The 26,614-nt window shown below is 35.7% G+C and overlaps 1 protein-coding gene across 1 annotated transcript in view; it reads left to right on the top strand.

The window, feature by feature from the left end:
• The first annotated feature begins 344 nt into the window (after positions 1–344).
• The window catches only part of LOC114359919 (uncharacterized), a 70,159-nt gene continuing 43,889 nt past the window's right edge, over positions 345–26,614 (top strand). The window contains exon 1 of the mRNA XM_028314470.1: positions 345–688. The gene's annotated coding sequence lies outside the window, so the exon portion shown is untranslated. The remainder of the gene's footprint in view (positions 689–26,614) is intronic.

Here is a 26,614-nt window from a genome sequence, read left to right as displayed (position 1 = left end):
TTAAATCGGTTCTATGAGTATGGGCATGAAAGAACTTGTGCGTTGGTTGAGCAACTGTGTGAGTTAATCACCATCGGTGTGTACATCATTTACAAGCTCCGAAAATATCGGCGTCTCGCTCCCCCGCGGTGTTTCAGTGTAAGTTTTGCGAGGGTGTGTGTGAGCCGTTGTGTGAGGATACAGCGCGAGCTCGACGGGGGTGTGTGCGTGAGGCATCCGGGCCTGTAGCCCCCGCCAGTAGCGAGCAGCCCGCAGCCCGGCTACGACGCGTCTACGCCGTAGTCNCCGTAGCCGCCTCTCGTAGTCATCGGACAATAGAGCCGGCGGCGGATCGTGACGTTTTGTTATTTTTTGTTAGATGTGAATAAAAGCAACTCTTTGTGACATCCACTCGTGAAAGTGGAGACAGTATGGTGAGGACACCCCCTTTGTGCGAAACAGACTGTTGTTGAGGCGGGTTCATGCAATTTTTGAACACTAATTTGTCGGATCGCCCACAAATTGGGCCGGTTTAGACGTGTTGCGGTAAATTGAACAGGATGTAAATTATAGCGCACGAAGTGTAATGCGGATTACAGGATTATTGTAATCGATTCTGTAATCTGAGTGACTTGTGTTATTGTTTTACTGGACAGTTAGCCTGTGTCATGGAGCACGTAATTTACCAAACTCGGTAAACCTCGAAAAGGTAAAGAAACATTTAATTATATATACTTCCTATTATTTCATAATTAACTCCCTTGTAACGAACAAGCAATCGATTGTCACTTTGTTTTTAAAATATTTTCTAAAACATTCATTTTCTTTTGTAAGAACTAATGTTTCTCAAATTATTACAATAATTTTGTTATTTTGTCAATTATGTAAATATGAACGATACGAACTTTTAACAAGATTTCAGTAGAACAAAGGACAATAGATTGCGACGACTGCTGAAAATAGGCTGAAACATTCATTCAAATGAAAGAGAATGTAAATACACTTTCCAATTGTATATTATTGTTATATTTATAATAATTTCTTTGTCGGTGAGGCTTAAAGAACCTTATACAACAATAAAGTACCTATTTTCATGAAAGAATTTTCTATTTTCATGAAAAAGAAGTGACATAAGATAACTTAAATACATAAGAACTTATTAAATAAGGTCTGCCCACGACTTATACTTTATTTTTTACTCCAATTTACGCTTATAAAGAAACTTATGTATTTTTATTTAACACTAGCGGCCGCCCGCGACTTCGTACGCGTGGATCCCGTTTTACCCCCTTCATCTATCTTACGCGGTTTAGATTTTTTCATACAAATGTTTTTTTCCGCTAACTCCCGTTCCCGTGGGAATTTTGCAATATCCTGTTGTAACTAACCTTCAAGTTTACTAAGGTACCTGCATGCCAAATTTCAAGCGTCTAACTTAAGCGGTTTAGATTTTTCATACAAATGTTTTTTCCCGCTAACTCCCGTTCCCGTGGGAATTTTGCAATATCCTGTTGTAACTAAGCTTTAAGTTTACTAAGGTACCTGCATGCCGAATTTCAAGCGTCTAACTTAAGCGGTTCAGATTTTTCATACAAAACGATTTTCCCGCTAATTCCCATTCCCGTGGGAATTCCTAAGTATCCTATAACCTGCCTAGGAGTATGAAGAATAATTGTACCAAGTTTCGTTAAAATCCGTCGAGTAGTTTTTGTTTCTATAAGGAACATACAGACAGACAGACAGACAGACAGACAGACAGACAGACAAAAATTTTACTGATTGCATTTTTGGCATCAGTATCGATCACTAATCACCCCCTGATAGTTATTTGGAAAATATATTTAATGTACAGAATTGACCTCTCTACAGATTTATTATAAGTATAGATTTACCAAGTAGAATGTATGGCGGATTCTTTCCGCAAATGAAAAATGGTTTGTATATTTATAAACGCTGGTAGTTTATAAAGTTATGACCTCAATGTTATAAAGACTATTATAAATATACTGTCATATCTTATTACATTATAGGATTGAGCTTCCTGCGCTAATTCTTCGTATACTAACTACCTACTTAGTCGATAGCTGGTGATAGGAGTATCTTTATCCCAGAAAAGATAAAATATTATGTGTGTTATGTTTATAATGAATTATAAAGAAGCAAGCAACGTTGTAACAGTCATATTCTGACTTTTCCGGCAATATCATCTCCATTGTAATAATAATGAATACCGCTACAAAACTCATTCTTTTTACATTTTTAACAGCGCATAAGATCTTAGGTTGCACAATGCACATGCACAGTCACGTTTATAGAAGCCATCAGTCTTTCTGACATTTTAATCTTTTTAATGTAGGTTTTGTCTTCATATCAAACGCATGGTCGGTATGGAATCAGCTGGGACCTTGAAGATCACTTATCTAAGTGACGAGCTTCTTAGGCTGAGTTATACCACCTAACTTTAACGATAATAACCGGTGCTTTTTTATGGAGTTTGACAGATTTTTGACGTTTGCTAAAGTTAAAGTGAGATGGTGCAACCCATCCTTAGACTATACGACACTCTTCTTAGTATTCGATCTCTGTAACAAACGAGTTCACAACTTTATGCTAGACTAGCGGCCGCCCGCGACTTCGTACGCGTGGACCTCGTTTAATTACTAATAATATTGATAGATGGCGGAAACGTGAAAACGGCTTCCCTCGCATGAAAGAGTGAAAGAGTAACAAACATCCAGACATCCACACAAACTTTTGCATTATTTTATAATATTAGTAGGATGAGTCCAATAGGTGTCTAACGTCAATGAGGGATATCGTATTTGTACTCACTAGTTGGCGCCACTGGCAAGTGTAAACCTTACTCTATAGCGCCACTCTAGTGAGTGCAATTAGGACAGTCCTCCTACCACGTTAGCGCTCATCAGTTGGCACCACTGTCTTAGCTACTAGCGAGTGACAGCACCTTACTCTACAGTAGCGCCACTCTAGTGAGTGCAGTTATGACATTCCTCTTACCACGTTAGCGCTCATCAGTTGGCACCACTGTCTTAGCTACTAGCGAGAGACAGGACCTTACTCTACAGTAGCGCCACTCTAGTGAGTGCAGTTATAACATTCCTCTTACCACGTTAGCGCTCATCAGTTGGCACCACTGTCTTAGCTACTAGCGAGAGACAGGACCTTACTCTACAGTAGCGCCACTCTAGTGAGTGCAGTTATGACATTCCTCTTACCACGTTAGCGCTCATCAGTTGGCACCACTGTCTTAGCTACTAGCGAGTGACAGGACCGTACTCTACAGTGGCGCCAACTGGTGAGGGCAATACGATAGCCCTCATTGGACCGAGTTTAACGAATTTTTAAGCATTTTTTTTTAAAGATTGGTAAGGTCTGGCAGAAACAATTATAAAATAAACACTCAAAATAGAATTGGACCCAGGACTATAAGTTGAAAGTTCATTCAGAAATAGGACCACAGAGGCGTTGAGACGATTGAGGAAAATGATTAAAGTCTAATTAGAAGCTGAGCGCGGCTTTTAGAAATTGTTATGATTCCTGGAATTTATAAATCATAATTTATAAATTCCAAAAACTGAAATAATTATGAAACAGGAGTTACACCCACAACTACCCAACAACAACAGCTTTTGAAATATTTTTTAAGTAAATATAATGAGGCAATCCCAGTCGATGAGGCACCTGATGTCATGCCCTGAGTGCCCAAGCAACTGCACTCAGGAGGATTTGATGAGTGCTACTGACAACGCCACTCTTGTGGCGGAGTTTTGGGCTGACACTGTGTAGGTTTGTTGTCGACACGAAAAGAAGAAGAAGTAAATATAATAAAGATGATTGCTACATTATAATAATAATACACATTCATCCAAAAATAAATACTTGATAGCGATATTAATATTTTACTTCATAATCATCATCATCATCATCATCTCAGCCATAGGACGTCCACAGCTGAACATAGGTCCCCCAATGCTTTCCATGTTACTTCATAATAATAGAAGCATATTATGTTAATACTGTGGCTCCATTGCCTGTAGTGGTACCCATATACTGCAGGTGTTATATCAGGACTCAAGATCAAGAACATGGGAGCAAAGTGTTCGCCACGAGCTCGTCCTTATCGGTTATACGTTCTACAGCAATTCCTGCCATTTGAACTGGCTGTTCGGCTAAATTGATTACTTTTGATTTTAATGCAAAAAGGTAAAATGCTTCAAAACAGAGTGTTTACTTGCATCTTTCTTCTGTGAATACATTTTTCTGCATTTAAAGTACCTAACTTATTATTAACCAAAGGATTGACTATTTGGCTTTACGTTTCTTGATTCCTTTAACACCTACAATACTGTACCAAAACTCCAAAACCAAGTCGAAGTGCAAGATCGTACTTCACGAGTAGTTAATATTGGTTTGCGCTTTTGCAAATCTGGACTTCTCATCAATGGAACTCGAAACGACAAGTTCGATTGGAAACTACTAGTAGTTCCAAATCACAATGAGCACCGAAACCGAACCGAACCGGCCCTGTGTGCTTACCATGAGTTTACGTTAGGTGTGCTCGCTAGCGACTGCGTAAAAAAATGACATTTAATTGTATGACATATTGTGCAGCGCCCCTAGTGGCTACTTTCAAGAAACAAAATCTTCATAGAGATTTTTGACGTACTCGCTAGCGAGCACACCTAACGTAAACTCATGGTAGGTACACTGAAGTCCGGCGTGCAACAATCTACTGTTGTCGGTTTTGTTTGCAGCGATACCGCGATTGACTGGCCCCATTGTCTGAGGCTCTGAGTTACCCTATTGTTGGCGGAAAATGTCATAGTGATCGTGTGTTCCCGTCCCATGTTACAAGAGTTGCACGTAGCGGGAGTTGTTTTTGTGCGTCGATAGTGATGTGGGTTGAACGTTTATCAAATTCTAACGTATTAAATATACTCATACGTGACTAATATTTATATGTTAAAGTAACTGTCTGTCTGTTAACTTTTTGCGTAAAGTATTTTGCTCGTGCATTGATTAGTTGCATTAATACAAAATGTATAGAGACCGACAATGTTTTTCATACATGATGCGAGCAGCGTTCACTTTGATCTCACCGCAGGCCGTAGAATACATCCATTGTGGCAAATCTATCGATGAATTTTTATATAAAGAGAGCTTGAGACAATTGTTTTGTCTCAGTTTATTATTTAAGGAGAACAATTATCAATTGTTTTAACCCATTATACTCGTAGTTACATAACTGACCTAGGAGACACAAAATGATACAAGATCTACAGAAATACGTAAAATACAAAAATATTAAAAGAATCTCCGAGACATGTGTAATCAAATCTAATCTGAAAGTCAGCAACTAAGTTATAAGCAGCCAAGAAAAAGTTTAGACACATTGGCTTGGCCACCGAATAATCGAAAACATTTTCCAAGTTTTCTATGCCAACTTCAATATTTCTATACTTTTGTGGTGTATACTTTTAAATAAGTAAGTGGGGTATGCAATAAGAATTCACCAAATAACTGATTTTTATTATTATACTCTACTGAAACATAACATTCATCATTCATTCTTGTGAACTTGGTTAATAATGGTGTGTTCTCAGATCATAGAAGGGTGTGTTATTCTACTACGAATTTTTATTTTCATTATTTGTTTTAATATAAAGACATCCTCTATATTAGACAAAGCATCACTTAGGATTGAATTAAGGGAGGATTGAAACAATTTCTGATCTCTTAAAAGTATTTCTGAAATAAAGAACACATGCTAGGTATTAAAAAGTTTGGTATTCAACTACGGCAAAATGATATCAAATATTCTACAAATAGGAGTCAAGAAAGTTATTTTCTCGTAATTTTGTAAACTTTCCACCAATTATAACTAACACAAACAGCTCTTTTGGTAACCTATAATTGTTTAGATATCTAATCTACAAACTCCCAACTATAAAATGAAGATTGTATGTTTGCTCAAATAAATTTTAAGCCGATTTTATCGATATCCGACTCTCGACAAATTTGCACTCTAGCCTGTTGGCAAAGTGGGCCATTTTACTTCAATCGGAAGCTGCACTGTCCTCGGTGAATCAATACACTTTTAAACGATATAAAACACTTCTGGTGAACTCGCGGACAGCGGACAGCATTTAAGTGCGGCAAAAGACTTTTGCTGTCCGCTGTAGCTGGATAATGTGTTTTATAATTCATCTGTAGAGTCTGAAATTGAATATAATGGTTTTAAGCTATAATTTTGATAATTACTGGGAAAGGTATTGATTGCAAAAAAGTTACTGTATTTTAGGGTAAAATACACGTAAATTGACAATGGAATACCTAATTAAGAAAATGCACACTTACAAAAATATCAAATGAATGAAGTGCATAACTGACGATGTATTTCTTTACAATTACTAAACGGTCAATTAATTTACATTTAAAATTAAACTAAAATAGATACTTATTAAAAAAAAGGTTATGTCATAGTACGACTATCATCTTCCCAGAACGTATGTAACCTAACTTAATAATTGGGTCCTAAAGTGGAATGTAGTTGTAAATATTTTGAGTAAAAATACCTAGGTAGGGTTTGTGACAATAAATTTAAAATTTTCCAGTTCATTAAAGTTTATGTTTGAAAATTCCTTAAAATGTTTTAACAATATCCAATTTCTATCTCTGATTAAGAACGCGCGAACACAGAAGGGGATTCTTCAACATGACGATAAAATGTTTTCACGATCATTCTCAACATTTTTCGCGCTCACGCTTTCAATATCTTCCAAGGGACTTTAACACTTACACCTTTGAGAATAAGGGGAAGAATTGAAGACGGCACCCGAAGCCGTGGTCAGGTGGTTCGCGGGTGATCACTGTGAGCGGAAAATGTTAGCGCACGAGTCCAATGCTTTAGGAAATTGAATTGAGTCCGGGTATCCTATTTTAGAAATGTCTTTTCAAACAAATGATCATGGGTTTTACGTGAACTAGCGACATTCGTACAAATAAATGCTTGGAAGTTGGTTAAATTATGGTTTTCAGTCGCTGTAATGCCGTCAAAGTTGGTTTAATGGAACATATTGATTAGGTAAAGAATGTAATAAGCATTAACTAGAGCCTATCTGGTACATTACAGTAGGTGCCTATTCGTTTCGTCGCCGTCGTCGGAAAACCGTGGGACAAAGACTTTGTCCAGCCGTGGACGGCATTAGTAGGTACCTATCAAAATAGGTATTATAATTATTTTATAATTAAAGTAAGATGTAGGTAGGTAGTTTAAATTAAGGCGGCATTGACTTATAATCCGGGATTTATTCTATTATTTTTACTTATTGTGTCCCTTTTGGCACAAAATATGTAGAAAATCACTGAGTTCACTTTGTAACCAAAACTTTGTCCTCCAAACTATGTTTCAACACCAAAACCCTGCAACCGCGTTAAAAATATCCGATTTCTTATGCATGTCGTATCGTAACGTGAAGCCATTTTTACTATAATCACATATCTGTATGCAAATCTCAATGGACACCAGCCGTTGCGAGGTTTAATTGCCAAACGGATGGTTATTCGCGCCCATAACGGGGGGAATTATATCTTTATTAATAACTGACCCGGTTTTCCTGTCCGGGTAATTTTATTAGAGGATTTTTGTGGAACCCATTTCTGTTTTGTATATTTTTTTCATTAAAAGCCTAAAAGAATATAACTTGCACATGTCGCCACTTTCATACATTTTTAAAGTAAATGACGCAATTTATTTTACTTTGTTATAAAAGTAAAAAGTAGGTAAATATGATAATAAACTAATGCCCGTTTTCACCATCAATCCCTAATATTTAAGTGGCCCCTATGTTACCAAAATTCCTGTTATGTGTTACCATAGGAATCACTTAAACATTAGGGATTGATGGTGAAAACGGGAATAAGAGCGCTAAACTTATGCCCAAAAAGTGAAATTTAATTAACAGAAAATCTTTTCTCTCCATTGACGGTCATTTACCTAAAATAATAATTAGATTTGGCACTTCTATAGTCTTTTATTATTTTAAACAACATGAAAAAATATTCTTTTTAAAGCAAAAGAGCTCACGAATTTATTCACTTAAGTCGAATTATAATGAACTGAATGAAAATGTGTAAATATTTTTGGCCCTCTAGTCCTTTCACTAATAAGATAATAATATCTAAATAACTCAAAGGTGACTGACTGACTGACTGACATACCCAATGCCCAAACCACTGGACGGATCGGGCTAAAATTTGGCATGTAGGTAGATGTTATGATGTAGGCATCCGCAAGAAAGGATTTTACGAAACTCCACCCCTTAGGGGGTAAAACGGGATCCACGCATACGAAGTCGCGGGCGGCCGCTATTTTTTAAATAAAGACGTATAACGACTTCTTATCATTAGCACACCAATATAAAAAGTTAACAAACAATCGTCAAAGCGGAACATTGGTTAAAACGACGTAACAAAAGCGGATTAGTCTAGACATCCTACTGGAAATTGCTTACTTTTCTTAGCTAAAACCGACCGTCTAAAAACGAACGTCATAACGTCAGGCTGTATACCTAGATGTCTTTGGCTCGTCGACCTACTAACGGGCTGTGGCCCGGAGATCGATGTCATCCAGATTCATAAGCCAGTCTCATCCCATTTGATGACATTTGTATTCTTGAGACGAGAATTTTATGAACTCAATAGAGGTTGAAACTTATAGTTTTTGATATTATTATGTAAATGAATGAATCGAGTGGCGACCACGGACTGGAAGACGTAGCGTGGGCAGGCCTCCTACTAGGTGGACCGACGATCTCGTAAAGGTCGCGGGAAGAGCCTGGATGCGGACAGCGCAGGACCGTGCATTGTGGAAAACCTTGGAGGAGGCCTTTGTCCAGCAGTGGACGTCATTTGGCTGAAACGAACAAACGAACGAATGTAAATGAATTAAATGGTTTTTAATAAAGGTTGTTAATTCTTGGATGGCTCAAACTTGGAATGCAAGTGTGGTTTTGTTCCCCAGTCGACGAAGCACATTGTCATAATGTCGTGCACTACGTTCCCAAACAACTGCACGCAGGAAGATTTGATGAAGGCTACTGACAACGCCATTCTTGTACGGAGTTTTGGGCTGACACTGTGTAGGTTTGTTGTAGACACGAAGAAGATAAAGGTTGTAGAAGGTAAAACAATATATTCAACTAGTGTCCCTTTCCAGTTTGGTATGGTCACACAAAGTATAATACTAGGTACTTATACGTTATAGAAGTACATAAGCACATTTATGTAATATTAAATTTTGATTCCACAGACAATAACAATACATATTCACGTGCCAGTCGACTTTACTCTTTTAATTTTATTAGCTGGCGTAAGCAATAAGGAACAATAAATAGAATTAATCAATAGGCACGATGACACACAACATAATCTGATATACTTTTTAATTAAACGGTATCTCTCCATGTCTCAATGTATTATCTGGAATGCTTATTTTAAATTACTGAAATTCTCTTTAAATGCTAGTACCCTGAATTTAATTTAGGCTGATGATATCAGTAAGCTTCGGTGTTTCATGGCGCCCATTCTTTACCCAGTGAAAAGATGGGGGTTATCAGGCAACGACCGTCTAAAACTACTCTACAGCTGGGCTAAGATGCGCACCGTGATAAAATCTTATCGTTGATTTCAGACGACAAAGGTATGGGCTTATCGCGCAAAATCGATAAAAGACCTTAAAAAACCTTTTGTTCACATTGGACATCGGTTCTTATAATTTTACTATCACAGAATTGTTTGACTGAGCAATAAAATTGAATCGAATTTTATTGATGCATTAAAGAGTTTAAAACTGAAATAAATGTAGGTAAAGTCATTTGAAGACCCAGTTATTTTATGTAGTTAAATTTTTATTGACACGACACCTACATGTATCGTATATTTGTGGCCGAAACTTGCGTTTGCTGCATTTACCCGATGAGAGATTAAGATAAAGCAAATAGAACACGCTTGCCAGAAAATGGCTGTGCACTTTTGCTTTGAAAGGGTAAATAACGTTTTGGAGTGAAGCTACGAGGTCAACGTCAAATGAATGGGTATCAAAAAGTGGAGCAGTGGAGACGGGGCAAAGGGAAAGACTTGTTACTTAAATGCCTCGTAAGTCTAGCCGCAGACTTTAGACTTTGTGTCAGCCGATAGTTGGGTCGGGCCGTTAATCAGTGGATCGGGTGTTTTAGATTAGTTTTTTATGATCTAAGAATGACTATAAAAATATATGTGTATAGAACATACATTAAAGATGTCGGGAGACAGCTTGTTATGAGAAATTTACAATTCTATACGTATCGGTTACGTAGATTATAAAAATAAATGTCTCTAGTTATAACATTAGTTGCAGCATTATTCAAGTTGGTATGAATAAAGTAATTTAAGTGTATTTAAATATTGAATAGCGGAAGCTACTAATTGAAATTAAACAATACTATTATACGGCAAAGGTACGTTAAAATCTGTCTATTTAAATTTTTAATTTCATCCCAACACCCTGGTCAACGATTTTTTAAACCCCTATTTACCCTTTAATTAAAATGTTGCCGCTTTTTATCCAAGGTCTATTATGTTCCGCTCCACTTGGTTTGGAAGTTATAATTATTTATTTTAAGCCCTTATTATTTAAGTCAGTATTGTATTTTATAAATAAATTACTGTTATCAGCGGCTTTGTTTGCGTAAAGTAGTATGGACGACAGCATATTATAGGAAACACCGAAGTATCATAAGCAGTTATAAATAAGTGCTATTTTTGCAACTAAAATGCATAGTCTCATGCTTTCGACTGTACCTAAAATGGACATGGGATTGTTAATTAAAATCCACTTTTCACGGCAGTTGTCTACACAAAGAATCTCAAATAAGAGGAAAATTTAAAATTCAATCGTTTAATCTCATTTAAGTAGAATAAACTTAATTTGGGGAGCTCTGATCGCGAATACAAAAAACTGTTGAGAGATAGCCTTGGGCTATTGACGTAAAGCAAACAATAGCGCCAGTACATTTCAGAAAGATGAAATTGTCGAATGGAATGTGTTTTTAAAATCTGGAAATAAATTATTTCAAAAGATTTTGTAAGTCAGGGTAACAATAATGCTGAAATAACCAGTCCTAGAAGATATATGCAGTATACCGTAATTCGTTTTAGCCAAATGACGTCCACTGCTGGGCAAAGGCCTCCCCCAAGGTATTACTATAACGGTATTTCGTATTTAATTATGGAATACCGTAATATCTGAGGGCATATTTAATAAATATTAAAGAAAGCAAAGGCTAGGAGGTTGGGATGCAAGGAATATGACATAAGCACGCATAACCGATTCATGATCATTGATACCATGAAGAGCAGAGCGTACTTATACCTAAAAGGCCGGCAACGCACCTGTAAGTAACTCCACCGGGGCTGCGGGTGTCTATGCGGCGGTAATCGCTTACCATCAGGTGATCCGTCTATTCGTTTGTCTCCTGTCCCATAAAAAAATCTTCACCAAACATACTGTATTATTTTACATGAGAGAACTCCACTATGTATTAGGTAACGACGCTCCAAAGTCACATTTCACATCCGAATCCAAATAGACTGATTCATACCTACACCAAAAAGTTTGTTATCATTTGAATACAAGTAGGTCCAATTGAGTTGTCTGCTTTGTTTAATCTGCGTTGGGCCCTCCATCGATCATCTGACCGTACAAACCCTCTACAGGCCGGCCCCTCCGTAATCAAAACAGTAATCAAACGCCACGATTGGGGAGGACGAGTTAAAACTTTATTTGAATTTTAAATACGCTCAATGGGCATTAATATACGAGTATAGTGTATGCAAGCTTACTGTTGCTGCACAGTCACTGATCGTTTCACTTTGCAAAATATGCAAATCTTTTGCTATGTTTATTTAGCGATCTTTTCTAAATCATTTTTTGTTAAAATCAGTTTTGAGTTAATCGCCAAAAATCGTTCCCACTTTGTAATCTTATACTTTTAGTTTCATTTTCAATCCTGTAAATAGAATAAAAATCTTAGTTAATTCTTAGTACAAGTATGAATACAAGGGCAGATATTATTGTACCTTCCTAGACTGCATCCCACTTAATGCTAGGTGCGATTGTGGTCAAATACCTGCCTTGTTATGCATAAAAAAGTAGTAGGTATCTTTTTGATATTTTACATAAACTCTTACATTTACAGATCGAAATCCAGCTAGTAATGAAATGAAATTGATTATGATCAGCAGTGGCAATAAATATAATGTCATAACGTACGGAATATAGCTTATTGGATAGTTAAAAACCTTTTTATGAGGAAAAACATTTACTATCAAAATCTGCCTAATCATGCTACAATCATCTAGTGTGGTGAAGCAGACTTCAATTAATTTTCTATTATCCGCCCCGTTTCCTATCACAATACAAATAAAAGTCATTTTTCAATAAAACTTCAATGGAGCTTGAACACAATGCAATCTGTATTGATTTTTTAATTTAACATGGGATTAAGGCATGGGGATTAACGGTGTCGGGTGTATTTTGTCTTTCCATTGAACAGTCTCTCCCCTTTATTATTTTTGCATAAAGCTTTTACAAAGCCATCTGTGGTTTCTTTAGTTACTTGAATTAAAATTTGACTCATAATAAAAATATTTTGATTGAAAAATAGTACTTTTATCACAACAACTACATAAAAGCTTAGTAGTACAACCTATAATTATTATTAAGGCAGCACTTAGATTAAGTTTAAAAATACGTTGTAAATTTTGATTGTCTTCTAGTGTATGTCTTGTTGGTTGTCTTATTAAATTGTTCTTCAATCAATAAAATTTAATTTAAACCTTACTCGCATCTAATACAAGGAGCCAAATGCTCATAAACCATTATTTTATCTCCGTAGTACAGTTTGTTTAATGCACAGTGCACAATATGCAAATATTTAATAAAGAAAAATGTACTGGATCTGTTCATCTGCTGCCACTTGGCAAGTGTCCTACGTTGCCCAGTTGATTGAAAATAAAAATTTCATAAAAGCAATTGGAAATCCAATGATATTTTTTTGTTATTAACGGCATTATAAATAAGATTTATAATTGCCTGCGACTCTTTTTCTATTTGAGTTGAGATAAAAAAAGATACTGGCTTTGTAAATATTATTTCCTACCTTGAAATTTTACGTCCGCCAGATATTTATGGATTAAAATGAAATAAAACTGAGAGGGCTTTTCGATCCTGAAATTTAATGAAATAGGGTGTAAACTAGGAGTATTAGTGTAAGAGTATCGGAAAATATGGGATTTATCCTAAAGACGAGAAGATTTTTAATACACACCGAGGAAGCTCTTGGTCTTTAAGTATATCATCTGATGAAAAGTGATGACCAGGCCGAAGGTTGAAGCAAGCTTTACTCGGAATCCTTACTGGCTATCTTACGTCGTGTACTTTCGGAACACCACATAATAAAAAAGAAACTGGATAGCAAAATATGAACAACTATAACAGATGTTTCCACGTCAGAATAGGTCGTAATTTTATAAAAAGTTCCGGAAGTCGTAGGGAATTCATCTTGAGGCTAGAAAGTGTCAAGGGAGTGTCCCGGTCGACACCAGTCTTAATTTGCTCGTCGTAATGACGCTTGTCCTCGCCCCGGTCTCTTGAAGTAACAACCTAATGTTCAGAATATAAATACAAGAAAAGACACTTTCATAAATGTTTATGTTTGTACTTTTCCTTATTCCGTTAAAAGTTATGGGTGATGTTTCCTACATTATTGTCAATTTTTTTTTAAAGATACAGCTTGAACTCAAAGCATTATTAGCCAACAAAAATACTTAGGTACATAAAATCACTATCACTACATAGTATAAAACCAAGTCGCTTTCCGCTGTGTCCCTATGTATGCTTAGATCTTTAAAACTATGCAACGGTTTTTGATGAGGTGTTTTAACAGACAGAGTCATTCAAGAGGAAGCTTAGGTTTTTAAGTATAATACATGCATATCAGCATAGCACCCGTGCGAAGCCGGTCCTACTATCCTACTATAATATTATAAATGCGAAAGTTTGGCTGTCTGGATGTCTGGATGTTTGTTATTCTTTCACGCAAAAACTACTGAACGGATTTTGATGAAACTTTACAGTATTATTGTTTATAACCCAGAATAAGATATAGGCTATAATTTATGACGATCTGTCACAAACTAAATTTACGCGGGTGAAGCCACGGGAAAAAGCTAGAGTTTATATGTTTTAAAAGATCCGTAAAAAAGAGTCAGCAGTTCTCCAAAAGGAATTGCTACGAATCCATTATCCCAACAATTTTCAAAACTAAAAATACGAAAAACTATTTAAGCCCAACCGGTATTAAGGGAGTGTTCGCGGCCGCCGCGGTCTTAATCTCCCTTCGCTGGCCAAGCAATTATCTACGTGAAATAGTGTCTGTATTAGAAGCACTTACTTTGTACCGGCTTTAACCGGATTACGTATACAGTAACTAGCCGTACTGTTATTCGAAATAACAGTATTAGCGCAATCAGTACAGGCTGAAACGAAATTTGAAGTTAATGCGTATATTTTCCTCGAAAATTTCATTGAAAGTTGTAATATAACTGTACTTAGTTTTTCATGACGATCTATTGTAACATCTGTCGCTGACTGCTGACATCATCTACCATCATCATCATCATTCTCTTATAGTGTATCAGCATATAAAGTTTCNGTTTCAAATTTTTATGAAAACGGCGTTGTAGCATTTTATAAGTATAAAAGAATTGATTAAATGACTAAACCCTCAGATTTCCTTACAAAAAGAATACTTCTAACATCAAAAAAAGTAAAGACTACACAAATTGAATGAAAGAGAAAAAACTGAGCTGCCCAGAGTAAATGTTTGTGAAAGATACAGCCTCTGCAAATAAGAGCGACAGGGCCACTTTCCTGAAGAGATAAGAGACTACCTACTCATAGTACCTATGCTATAGACTGTTTGTGGGATAAGAAATCTCCGCGTAATGGGTCCCACATGGGCCTTTAATATAAGAATACATGCGATATACCAAAATGTTTTCCTAAAATGGCTCTCCATTTCGGAGTATTGACACAGATAATGTACCCGTGCGGACCCCAGAGACGTTTTCTAAAACAAAGACGTGAAAACGAAAGATTAGAACTTACTTATCGGCTGGTCTAACATCTTGGTGTCATGAGTTGGTAAAAAATAGGGTGAAAATAAAGTTGGAAAGAATTGCACAAAAGCAAAACTTTAGGTAGGTATCTTCGAAACGGGCCATTTAAAAAACTGTCACTTCAAATTACTAAGCAGTGGGTATTACAAGTTTAAGATAGGAAGGCCTTGTACCGTATAAGTTTATTTATATTACTCGGATGTACTAGGCTTAGATAGGTTTACTTACATTCACATAACATGTAAGCGTTCATGATTTTCAGCTAAAATGTTTGTTCTCATTACACTAATAGGTATTTCGTGCGATTTACGCAATGGCAGTGTAGACAAAACAAAACAAATGACGTTCTGTATTATTATACTTGTCTCTCCGACCAGTAGGTTATATCATTTTAAAAACTGTCAATTTCTTGCATTGACTACAATTTTGTGAAAGACTTTGTATCTAAAAATATAAGTATAGTTCTAAACTAAATATAATTCTTGTGTAAACATACGTAACTATTAACTAGTAGGTAAGATATCGCTTTTTGGTTTTCAATGGTACTTATTTGTCGTGTTTGTATTATAAATAAGTATTTGCTCTAGCGAGATCAAAGGAATTCTAGAAGCCTATTGTGTTGTTGTAGTAAAGCCAAAGGGATACGTTATGAAATCAGTTCACAACTCAAGGACAGTCGATCTGAGAACTGTTAGCTTTGTGCGTTTGTCTTGCAAAATGTCAACGAAAATAGCTACGTGCCGAATGGTGAAGGCATAGGCGACATCCGAGGAACGCGGGTTCGAACCCCTGCTCGATTATTATGGAAGAAGCCCACACGTAACACAAGCATTTAACTTATCATGAGGGGCTAACGGGACTATAATAAAATTTGTAATGCACAAATTACTATATTAAAAAGTGAGATTGAAAAGAAAATTATTTAACAAAACCTTACTTAAACTTGCCTACTTGCAGAAAAATTGTTTTGTAAGCATACCGTAAGCACTGGTATTTGAGCGGTACGATGGTAATGTTATCTCATTAAAAACGTATTACGCGAACATTGTGCCAAGCTTTGGCTACAAAAAGCATCATATACCTATTCCAATTTATATTACTTTTCTCGGAGATGACATGTGAAAGTGAAAATTTGTAAAAGTTGAAATAAATATTGTCATTGTAGGTTTCCTTATACTCATTTTTAATTGTAAATTAGCAGGCCCGGCGACTTTCGTACCGCGTATGTTCATCAGAAACATAATTATTAGTGACATCTACAACGTACCTACATCTACTTCAGCAGTGCATAGTAAAACCAGAAAAAAATTATGCAATTAACAAAACCAGCTTTTAACTGGATAATTAGTAGAGTTGGTTCTTTGAAATGTGCTTTTCTCGTATCCGAACCCAGTACCTCTAATTTGAGAGCGACCATTGTTAAAGCACGTGACTTTCTTGTGAAACCAAAGATAATACCAGAGCGCTTCAATTTAATAATTTTATATTGGCAAATAAAATTATTTCCACCGAAATCATGCTGGCCAAAGTGAACAGATAACAAACCGGCACATTCCCTTGGGATGCCAATCCAAAACAAAGGATGTCTGGCATTATTTAAAGCCTGACACCATGTGGCATTGTAAAAACAGACCGAGGCGTCCCGACTAATCCAGAGTACGCACCCGTTTCGAAAACCGTCATTCATTTACATAAGTCCTGTCCTCAACGAGAACCCAGCCCGAAGATGGCTAGGGTAAAACACCCAGTAGTCTATCCCGTACCGTTCGTTTTAACCGACTTCAAAAAAGGAGGAGGTTATGATACAATACCTTTTATTACAGCGCAGGACCGTACATTGTGGAAAACCTTGGAGGAGGCCTTTGTCCAGCAGTGGACGTCATCCGGCTGAAACAAACGAACCTTTTATTGTATTGAAATCAGTCATCGTATAAAGCATGCCTCAGTCAAATCTGATTTTTGAGATTATAGAAAGTAATTTTTAAGTTTTTTCCCTCGACATCTAGATACACAGGTGATTTCTGAAAAGCGATCCCCATTCCTTGTTTTATGTTAATTTTTATCAGGGGATCCTATTCTAACAACTAACATTTTTACAAAAAAATACCTCTTTTATTTTTAGTTAGTTGGTTTTTAAAGAGCACTTTTCCTGCCACTGCTTCGGGGAAATTTCTAAGAAGTGCAAGACTTTGACCAAGTTTTACTAATTTATCGGTATGTTCAAACAATATAAACTAGACTTGCGCAATTTGTGCAAAAAGGCCGACAACTGGGTATTTTACCCCACGAAACTTTAATAAGTCCCGATGGCCCTTCAAGCAGATTTGCCGGACATACGAAGGATTAAATTGATGAAGGAGTTGCTTGTTAATGAATATTCTAGCTCATCAAGGACGTTGACGTTTTTATTAGAACATCTGTTTGCTCACTCCATTGTTTATGACGTTTTTATAATATTTCGCCTGTTAAGTTAAAAAAAAAACAACGGTTCATGAGACTAACCTTCGATGAAAAAAGTCTAATGGAAAATAGGTCATAGATTAAAAATTGTAAAAATACTGCAAATAGTTTCAGTAGCTGCTGTGTTTGCTTCTCCCTCCCTTTTTTGTCTTGGTATTGATAAACATAAAATATTTAGGCTGAGTTGCACTATCTTATAATATTTTAACCGTGCCTATAACGATAACCGGTGTTTTTTTGTATGGAATTTGACAGTAATTTAAAATTTAACAAATGCCAAACGCATTTGTTAAATTTATTATAAGATGGTGAAATCCGGTCTTAGATGTTTTCAAAAAGTATGTTCTTTATGAATTATGGTCCTATAAACATTTACATTGAGGCTTTTAAGCGTCCTTAAAGGACTTAAAGTCCTACTTCCCCTGTTCCCCTTATTAAAAACCGAAATCTCGCAAGTGGTACCGCAGCAATAAGTAGTTGATAATAAAAATGACTCTCCATTTTTCTCGCGACCTTATTCTTTGCGCGAACAAAAAGCTTTCTTTTATCTCAAAAGCTACTAGCGAGTATGTAGGTAGTAACATTTTGTAAACGTAACCTTTGTAGAAATAATGGCAGTATTTTTTGTTACAGCCGTACAATCGCAATCGTAAAGTCATCGAAACACTGTAACAAATAGAAAAAGCATGTAACACCCAATTGATATTGCGAGAACTTTTATGACCAACAATAATTCAGTCTGAAGTAGGGTACAGCGATACAAAAATGGCAACAATTGGCTAAAAAGCGTCGTCACGCCACAAGTTCATCCAATAAATATTCGTAACTGCCGTTCCGTAAGGAAACAAATGCTTGAAAACACTGCGATGGCCCTAACAAAACACAATACTGCCGGGGACAAGTGAGCCGTGTCCAACATATTCTGTTTGTGCCCAAAATTGTGGGCTTTCATTGCCTCCTCAATGCCCTGTTTATTCCTTTTTGAATGTTGTTTGTTTAGCAAGCTAAGTTATAGATGGATAACGTCTGGATATTAATGTTCAGACGAATAATCTAGACAAACTCAAACTCAGAACTTCTTAATGTTTGTTATTGTTTCAAAAGTAAATTTTGTTAGATCTAAGGGCTTCTAATATGTGTAACGGTTTCCAATGAGTACAAAATATGATAAAAGCTGCCTTGAAAATAAAAGATTTACGCAGTTCGTGCGTTTCAGCCAAATGACGTCCACAGCTGGACAAAGGCCTCTCCCAAGGTTTTCCACAATGAACGGTCCTGCGCTGCCCGCATCCAGACTCTTCCCGCACTTACGCAGTGTAATTTGAGAGTGAAAAGTATATTTTGCAAAAAAATAAACAAGAAAGTATTCATGTACTTTGTAATAAAGCAAACAAAATTACTTTTGAACAATACGGCTTGCCCAGCCTCCCTACATAAATGAGAATGAAAAAAATAATGACGAAAGTAATGAGCATCATAATTCACACTGAAGCTGCCCTATATTTTCGTGACGGACTGGGTTGCTTTTTTTTCTTTATTTTGATGTATACCTATAATACCAAGCTAGAAGTAATTTTGTAGATTTTGAAGAGCGTTTACGTCTAGCGTGGCATGTCAAGTTTAGGTAATTTCGATGCTAGTTTTATTCACACTAAAATAATTATGACTGTGTGCGTGTTCTCACGCTCTATAGTCAAACCAAAAAACTTTGATCGACCATCGTAAAAGTGTGCCAGGCTGTCAAGTGACAGCTCAAGGAAACTATAAAATCTTCAAATCTTCCAACACCGACTCCATAATTATAAATAATGGNATTGTAACGAGTTGAAAAAGTACTGTTTTTGCGCCAAACGGCGTAAACGCTCTTAACGGTATCCGTGCTGCATCTAATCATAAAATGCATTAAATTAATAAATAGTTACCTAATCTGTATTGTGAATAAAAAAAAATAAAACCGACTCCAAAAAACCTACACTAAAACGTAGAAAAATAATTACTAATTACCTACTTATTTATTAGGACGAATTATTAATATTTATGTAGGTATACCATGATTGATACTTCTGGAGTCGGTGCCAAGATTATGAAACATGTAAAGTTTGCCTGCACCAGTACAGTAACAGTAATTATTTTTCTACGTTTTAGTGTAGGTTTTTTGGAGTCGGTTTTATTTTTTTTTATAAAATTTTACTTATTTCTTGCTTTTTAGTTAACTAATTTTTACCTTGATGTTACCACTGAAGGTAGGCAGTACACTGAGACCAAAAAAATTGGTTCATTATCGACGGAGATATTGCGTATAAAAAAGTTCATCCCCAATTTTCCACCCTTGGGGGTGAAATATTTTCTTCAAATTCGCATGAAACCACCCTTTTGATAATACCTATTCAAAAAAAAAATAATCGTTCAAATTGGTTTATAATCGGCGGAGATATTGCGTATAAAAAAGTTCATCCCCAATTTTCCACCCTTGGGGGTTGTTTTTTTATTATTAAATTTAAATGGGACCACCCTTGAGGTATTACCTATACGCCGAAAAAAGATTTGTTCAAATCGGTTCATAATTGGCGGAGTTATCGCGTAACAAACCTCCTCCTTTTTTGAAGTCGGTTGAAAATTGCAATGCGCGCGCGGGTGACTTTTTGTCACCGCATATCTTTGTCTTTTACATAAACAAAACGTAACTTGTGACTCTCCCCGTAGACTACATTTACTAAAATTTCTTAGTGATTTCAAACGGCATTAAGTACCTACTACGGTTTAATATGGATGTACCTACCTACTATAAACGATTTTTACTTGACAGAAGTTTCATCAAAAGCCAAGGATAGTCTGTTAGTGTCAGTTTATTCAAGGACTCGTAAAAACAAAGACAGATTCTCATGTTATTCGCATGACCTTTTAGCAAGTAGTACAATCAGAGCGGTCTAGTCCAAGACTAAATGGAACAGAATAGTTATCTCGTGCTTTATTTGAGGGTTTCCGCAAGATTCTATTATCCCGGGAAGATCTAAAGAAAAACAAGTTTCTACCTTTCGTAATTAAACTGTCTGTTTAAGTTGCTAAATCTTTCCAGGAAAACCTTATGTTTGTTAATCACTTGCGAGAAAAAAAAGATTATTGAAATAAGTCTAGACTAGGCTAACTTTTGTTATAAAAGTTAATGCGTCTTAGTCTTACGTCTTAAGTAGAAACTATTATTGATCGGTAAAATCTCAACCTACCTTATTAGAAACTCACAAAATGTACATTTTCAAAGGAGTGGCAACAAAAATGAAACTATGTAGATATCTGAAAATCACTCGAACGCGTTTAAGCAGTCTCTTTTCCATATTAACAAGTTTGTTGCTGAAGATATGCCTTTAATCCAACTTGCAAAGAAACTTCTCCGATGAAAAATGTCGATCTATTTTTCTCCGTCGCTCATATTATTCGGATCATGTGGCCGGTTGCACGATTCCGCAGCAAGAGAGATTATACTTAATAAAGTTAGAACGAAGGTCCATTAATTTTCACAATCTTATAGGAATTTTGAAAGTAGACATGCTTTAGCCATTTACATCTTCCGAACTTCTAAATGGGGAAAAGAAATTGATAAATTATCCGTAATATATTAAATGTTGCGAGCGATCACGCAAGAATGAATACGCTCTTGTGTAAGCTCTATGCGTGGAGAGTAACAGGGTTTTTCAATTTCGTATTATGTAGAATCTTTTTCAATTTAGTAATCAGATAATAAGAAATATTTACACCATCCAGTTTCAGCTTCGGTGGGTTCTATTCGTCTATTATTGGGGATTTTATATTTATTTTTTAATCCTCGAAATGCTGAACTTGTTCTATTTTTGTAAAATCAAATGCTTATTATAGTTTCACCTCTTGATTTTACTTATCTGAAGTAAACCGTTTATTAAGCGACTTAATAAAATAAAAATTACAAAACTTTACATCAAGTAAATCTTCTTTATTATAGACATTTAGTACACAGCCCACGCGAATGTCAAAATATCGCTAGCATTAAAGTAACTATCAAAAACTATAATGCAAACTGGCTATAATTAAATCCTTTGAATAAACGACAACTATCACGAAAGTTGAGTTTTCAAAGTTTCTTTTAACGAGGCAAGAGGAATATAGCCCCGGAATGTTTTATGCCCCAGTCTCATCTGTGGCGGCTACTGAATAATGACCAACATTAATAATCAAGAATGGTTTCCACTCCAACTTGGAGTAAGATCGTGTAAGAGGCTGTAATTAATTACAGTGTCCAAGATAGGTAGGTACACGTCTACCGGGACAGTTGCTATCATTTTAGTTTGAGATCGGACCCACTCATCTGTCAAAATTAAGCTATCTGTGAAGTTGTAGCAGATGTGAGCTTGTTACTTTGGGCACACCCACGGCATATCAAGTAAAACATTGTGGCATCTTACGTACCTAAGTGTAATAGATATGCGATTTTACAACAACAATGTAAAGTCTGATGTGCTGTGAACATTTGTGAGATCGCTAAGTTTAAATGGATGAAAAATTCAAAATATCAGCTTTTACCATGGTTTTTGTGGTACTTTCTCAGATTAACGCATAAGCACATTTTACCATTTGTAATCCAAAAAGCAAGTCAATAAACTAGATTTATGCTAGCTAAATGGTGATTTCGTACTCGTAGCTATCATTTACATCGCCATATCTTGCCACTTTTTCAATAAAAAGGCAAAGTCCGAAAAATGGTCTTCATAAAACACTGTGCAACGTAGAGACAAGAGCATGTCAAACTAAACACTGGTCTCATGTAGTTATTAGGGAAGATTTTGTGACAAATTTATTTAGGCTGATATGCAGTCGTCCTCACTTTAACCATATTAGGCATTGCTGGCTCGGTTGCAAAATACTTTTGAAGACAACACACAAATTGGGTCTTAATATACATTAATCCTTAATCAGCGTAGTTATGTGGAAGTTATATAAAATAATGAAGCCAGTGCCCGCGGGACGTTTGCTACCAACAAGTCTTGAGCAGCTGCCAAAAAAGTTTTTTCGTTTGGCGCCCGTGGATGCGACCGCACGCTGGAAGATAATCATAAGCAGTTGTTTCGTTGCTCCAGAATTTTGCAGTATAGATAGAGGTATTTACTGATAAAGAAAAAAGCATCTGCATCTTTCTATTTATATATTTAACCCCTTACATATCAATGGGAAGATAGTTCCCACCATACCTTGAACTTTATTCCCCTGTAAAACAGTTCCAAAAACAATGGAAAAATCGGACTTGTTTTGCCGTTAAAGGAACAAAGAAACTTAATTTCTGTTGGTTACGACGCTCTTGCGTAAATTTGGATCGCACTTGATCGATTAAGAGCTCTTGTTACTAAAAGATTAAAATCTTCCAGAACCCTACCTGAGCTTGGAAACTGTTAATTAGCTTTAATTTAAATATTCCAATAACCAAAAAAAAATACCTGAAAATAGAAAATGCTCTAAAGACATAGTAATTGGTACCAATAGCCATGTTATCTAGACATTTACATAATAGACAGTTTGACACCATATCACAATAATTCGAAACCACAACTGTTTTAAAAAGACCCTTTATTCTGGTCTTAAAAACTTAATTCATTTTAAATTACCTGTAAATAAAGTACGTCAATTGAGTGGTGGTGTCAACATGTCTATTCTTTGTAAATCGTTATCCATAGGTATTACTATAAAGTTGTAGTTTTAGGCTGAGTTGCAACACCTAACTTTGACCGTAACTTTATCGAAAACCGGTGTTTTTTGTGTGGAGTTTGACAGATTTTTGACGTTAGTCAAAGTTAAAGTAAAATGGCGCAACCCAGCCTTAATAAACTTCATCGAACATTCACTATGACGTGTCAAATAAAAGTTACATAAATACTTATTCCATACAACAACATCAAGATTGTGCTTAAACTGTTGCCATAATAACTAATATGGCAGTTTATAACATAAAATCATGCCATTGCAGTTTTCAAATTGTTAACTGCACGAAATGTCGCGAACAACATTATAGTTGCACGCAGTTACTAGTTTTATTACTTTGAAATTAATGCAATTATGAACCTTCCTTTAAGTTGGTATTTAAGTAAAAACTTGAAATGAAGTTAATAGTAAATTTAAGTATTATTGTCATGAAGCAAGCAATGTAAGGCCCGGTTTCCACCCAGGCAGAGCGGAGCAGAGAAGTGTTTTGAATAATCAATCAGATTTCATTATTTCTACTTCTCTTCTCCGCTCCGCACAGCTCCGCTCCGCGCCGCCGCTGCTGTCAAATTTGTCAGAATTTGACGGCCTGACACTTCTTCGCTCCACTCTGCTCCGCCTTTGTGAAAATCGGGCCTAAAACTTAAGTTTTCAAAATATAATTTAGTTCAGATAGTAAATAAAGCACTTTCAAACATTGCAGTAGTTAGTTAGTAAGTAGACACTATAAGTAAATACATTATAGAATTTTCAAATAAACGAAGTAATAAAATAATGCAAGAATAATTTTGTATGGGTACTCGGAACGAACGCCGACTATAAATTAAAATGTAATTAACATTGCCATCCGCGTGTTGTAATGACAGGCTATCAATTATTCTCGTTATATCCAGCGGGAAATTTCGCTTATTGTAACAGTGTTAAAAACAATAAAACACCATGAATACAAACTTTTAAATTTTGGTAAAAAGCAGTTATTTTAGTGATTAGCTTTTGTAGATAAGACTTAATTATTTCAAAGACTCCTGAATTCTTCGAAATTAAAATTTTAGTTCAGCTCATGATTAGGTTAGGTAAATGTTATTCTGATGTTTAAATAATAATAAGTACTGTACAGTTTCATCGATATCCGTTCAATATAATTGGCGAGAATGAGTAACAAACATCCACAAAAAGAAAATAACATTAGTAAGACTTAGCAAAGCTCATATCTCATTCGTTTAAAATTCAAGCCCGTGCGACTATATTCTGAGTATTTCCTAAGCTGAGCATAAAATAGAAAAAGTCCATTTGTTTGGCTTTAGACCGGGGAGGTGGAATTTAAATGGGCCAATTATTTTTTCGGAGGTCACTTTCATTTGTCAAGCCGTGGACTGTTTTTGCGCCTGATCATTATCAGCGCTTATTTACTCATTAATTTGTCACTGTCCACCAAATTGTCTTGTTTTCTTCCAGCGGATCAATGACACAATTTGTATTTTTGTTCGTTATACGAAATTGTTGGAGGATTTTCTCTGCTCGTTTATTTCTTTGGATGAATAAAACGTTTTTGACAGAATACTACGAGTATTACAAAACACACATAGAAATCAACACATCAAACTACGACCTTTGTCGGCAAAATTGCTATCTTTAAAACTAAATAATGCAGTCAGTCTACACACCAAACCCGCCGACATGAATCGTCGACTTTTGAGTCATAGAAAGGGTATATCGACATGATTCTTTGAAAATAAAGCCGTCGACACCAAGCTGGCGAGCTCTGTGTGTAGACAGTGTAGAGTCCTTAAGATATACAACATTTAGTTTAACGAGCTGTAGTCTCTAACCCCCTTATTAATACAAGTTACATCATAGTTGAACCCTGAGACGTTTGGAAATGTCACTTTAAAACAGTGTTCAACTAGGTTGTAACATTATTAAAAAGAGGGCAAGAGTATACAGGTTGGAATTTTGTAATGCCACCTGGAGGGAAAGTACTCTTAATATTGTAGATAGAAAAAAATTCTCAAAGAAAACATTCCTTTATTTTTGAAAAGAAATAGAACTGCATTCAAAGATTTCCAAAAAATTACTTTCCACACCCGGTAATCGAACCAACTAAAATCTGTTAAAAATTACACCCTGTATTTTTATTGCATCAATCGAAGGTCAAGTAAATCAAATCAAATGAAAGGAAATCCATAAAATCTTAAATTATTTTAATTATGTACAGAAAATTGTATGGTATGATAGTGAATTTTTGAAAAATTTTCGAATATCTATGAATGCAGTTCTCTTTCTTTTCAAAAATAAAGGAATGTTTTCTTTCAGTAAAATTTTCTATCTGCAGTATTAAGAGTACTTTCCCTTCAGGTGGCATTACAAAATTCCACCCTGTATAATAATAAATCGAAATTGTAAGCATTGAATAGGATATAAAATTATCAAGTCATAATCCATGAGTACTATTTCACCTAAATTGATTCTAAGCTTACATAAGTAATCGCACATCCTGCTACTTATGCAAATGAGCTCGGTGTTCATGTAAATTGTGATGTACATACAAATACGAGTACCTACTATGAGTACCAAGTGTACATTAGCACTGGCACTGTAATATTATGAAGGGTACCTAATTGGTATGAAAAAAAATATGAGAAAAACTACAATTGTTTATAATCATTGAGTATATTTAATTTAAAATGTTATTTCCTTTATAAAGTGCTATGTAATATACGATACCTAAATAAAGACTTGGCCGAGTTTACCACCTAACTTTGACGGTAACTACCTAACGATAACCGGTGTTTTTTGCATAGATCGCTTCCACCTTCGGCCTGATCGTCACTTACCATCAGGTGAGATACAGGCCAAAAGCTTCCTCGTTGTGTAAAAAAAAAAAAAAAAAAAAAAAAAAGATTGACAGATTCTTGACGTTTGTCAAAGTTAAAGTAAGATGGTGCAACCCAGCCTAAATGTATTTATGATAGGCGATNCATTCCGTGACTGTACATACAAATACGAGTACCTACCATGAGTACCAAGTGTACATTAGCACTGGCACTGTAATATGAAGGGTATCTAATTGGTTTGAAAAACATTTAAGGGAAAGAAAACTACTGTTGTTTTTAATCATTGAGTATTTAATTAATTTAAAATGTTATTTCCTTTATAAAGTGTTATGAATATACGATACCTAAATAAAGACTTAGGCCGAGTTTACCACCTAACT

The sequence above is a fragment of the Ostrinia furnacalis genome, unplaced genomic scaffold (genome assembly GCF_004193835.3).
Source record: "Ostrinia furnacalis isolate ACB-3 unplaced genomic scaffold, ASM419383v2 OfSCF4694, whole genome shotgun sequence".
Lineage (NCBI taxonomy): Eukaryota > Metazoa > Arthropoda > Insecta > Lepidoptera > Crambidae > Ostrinia > Ostrinia furnacalis.
This window is presented reverse-complemented; position numbering and strand designations above follow the sequence as displayed.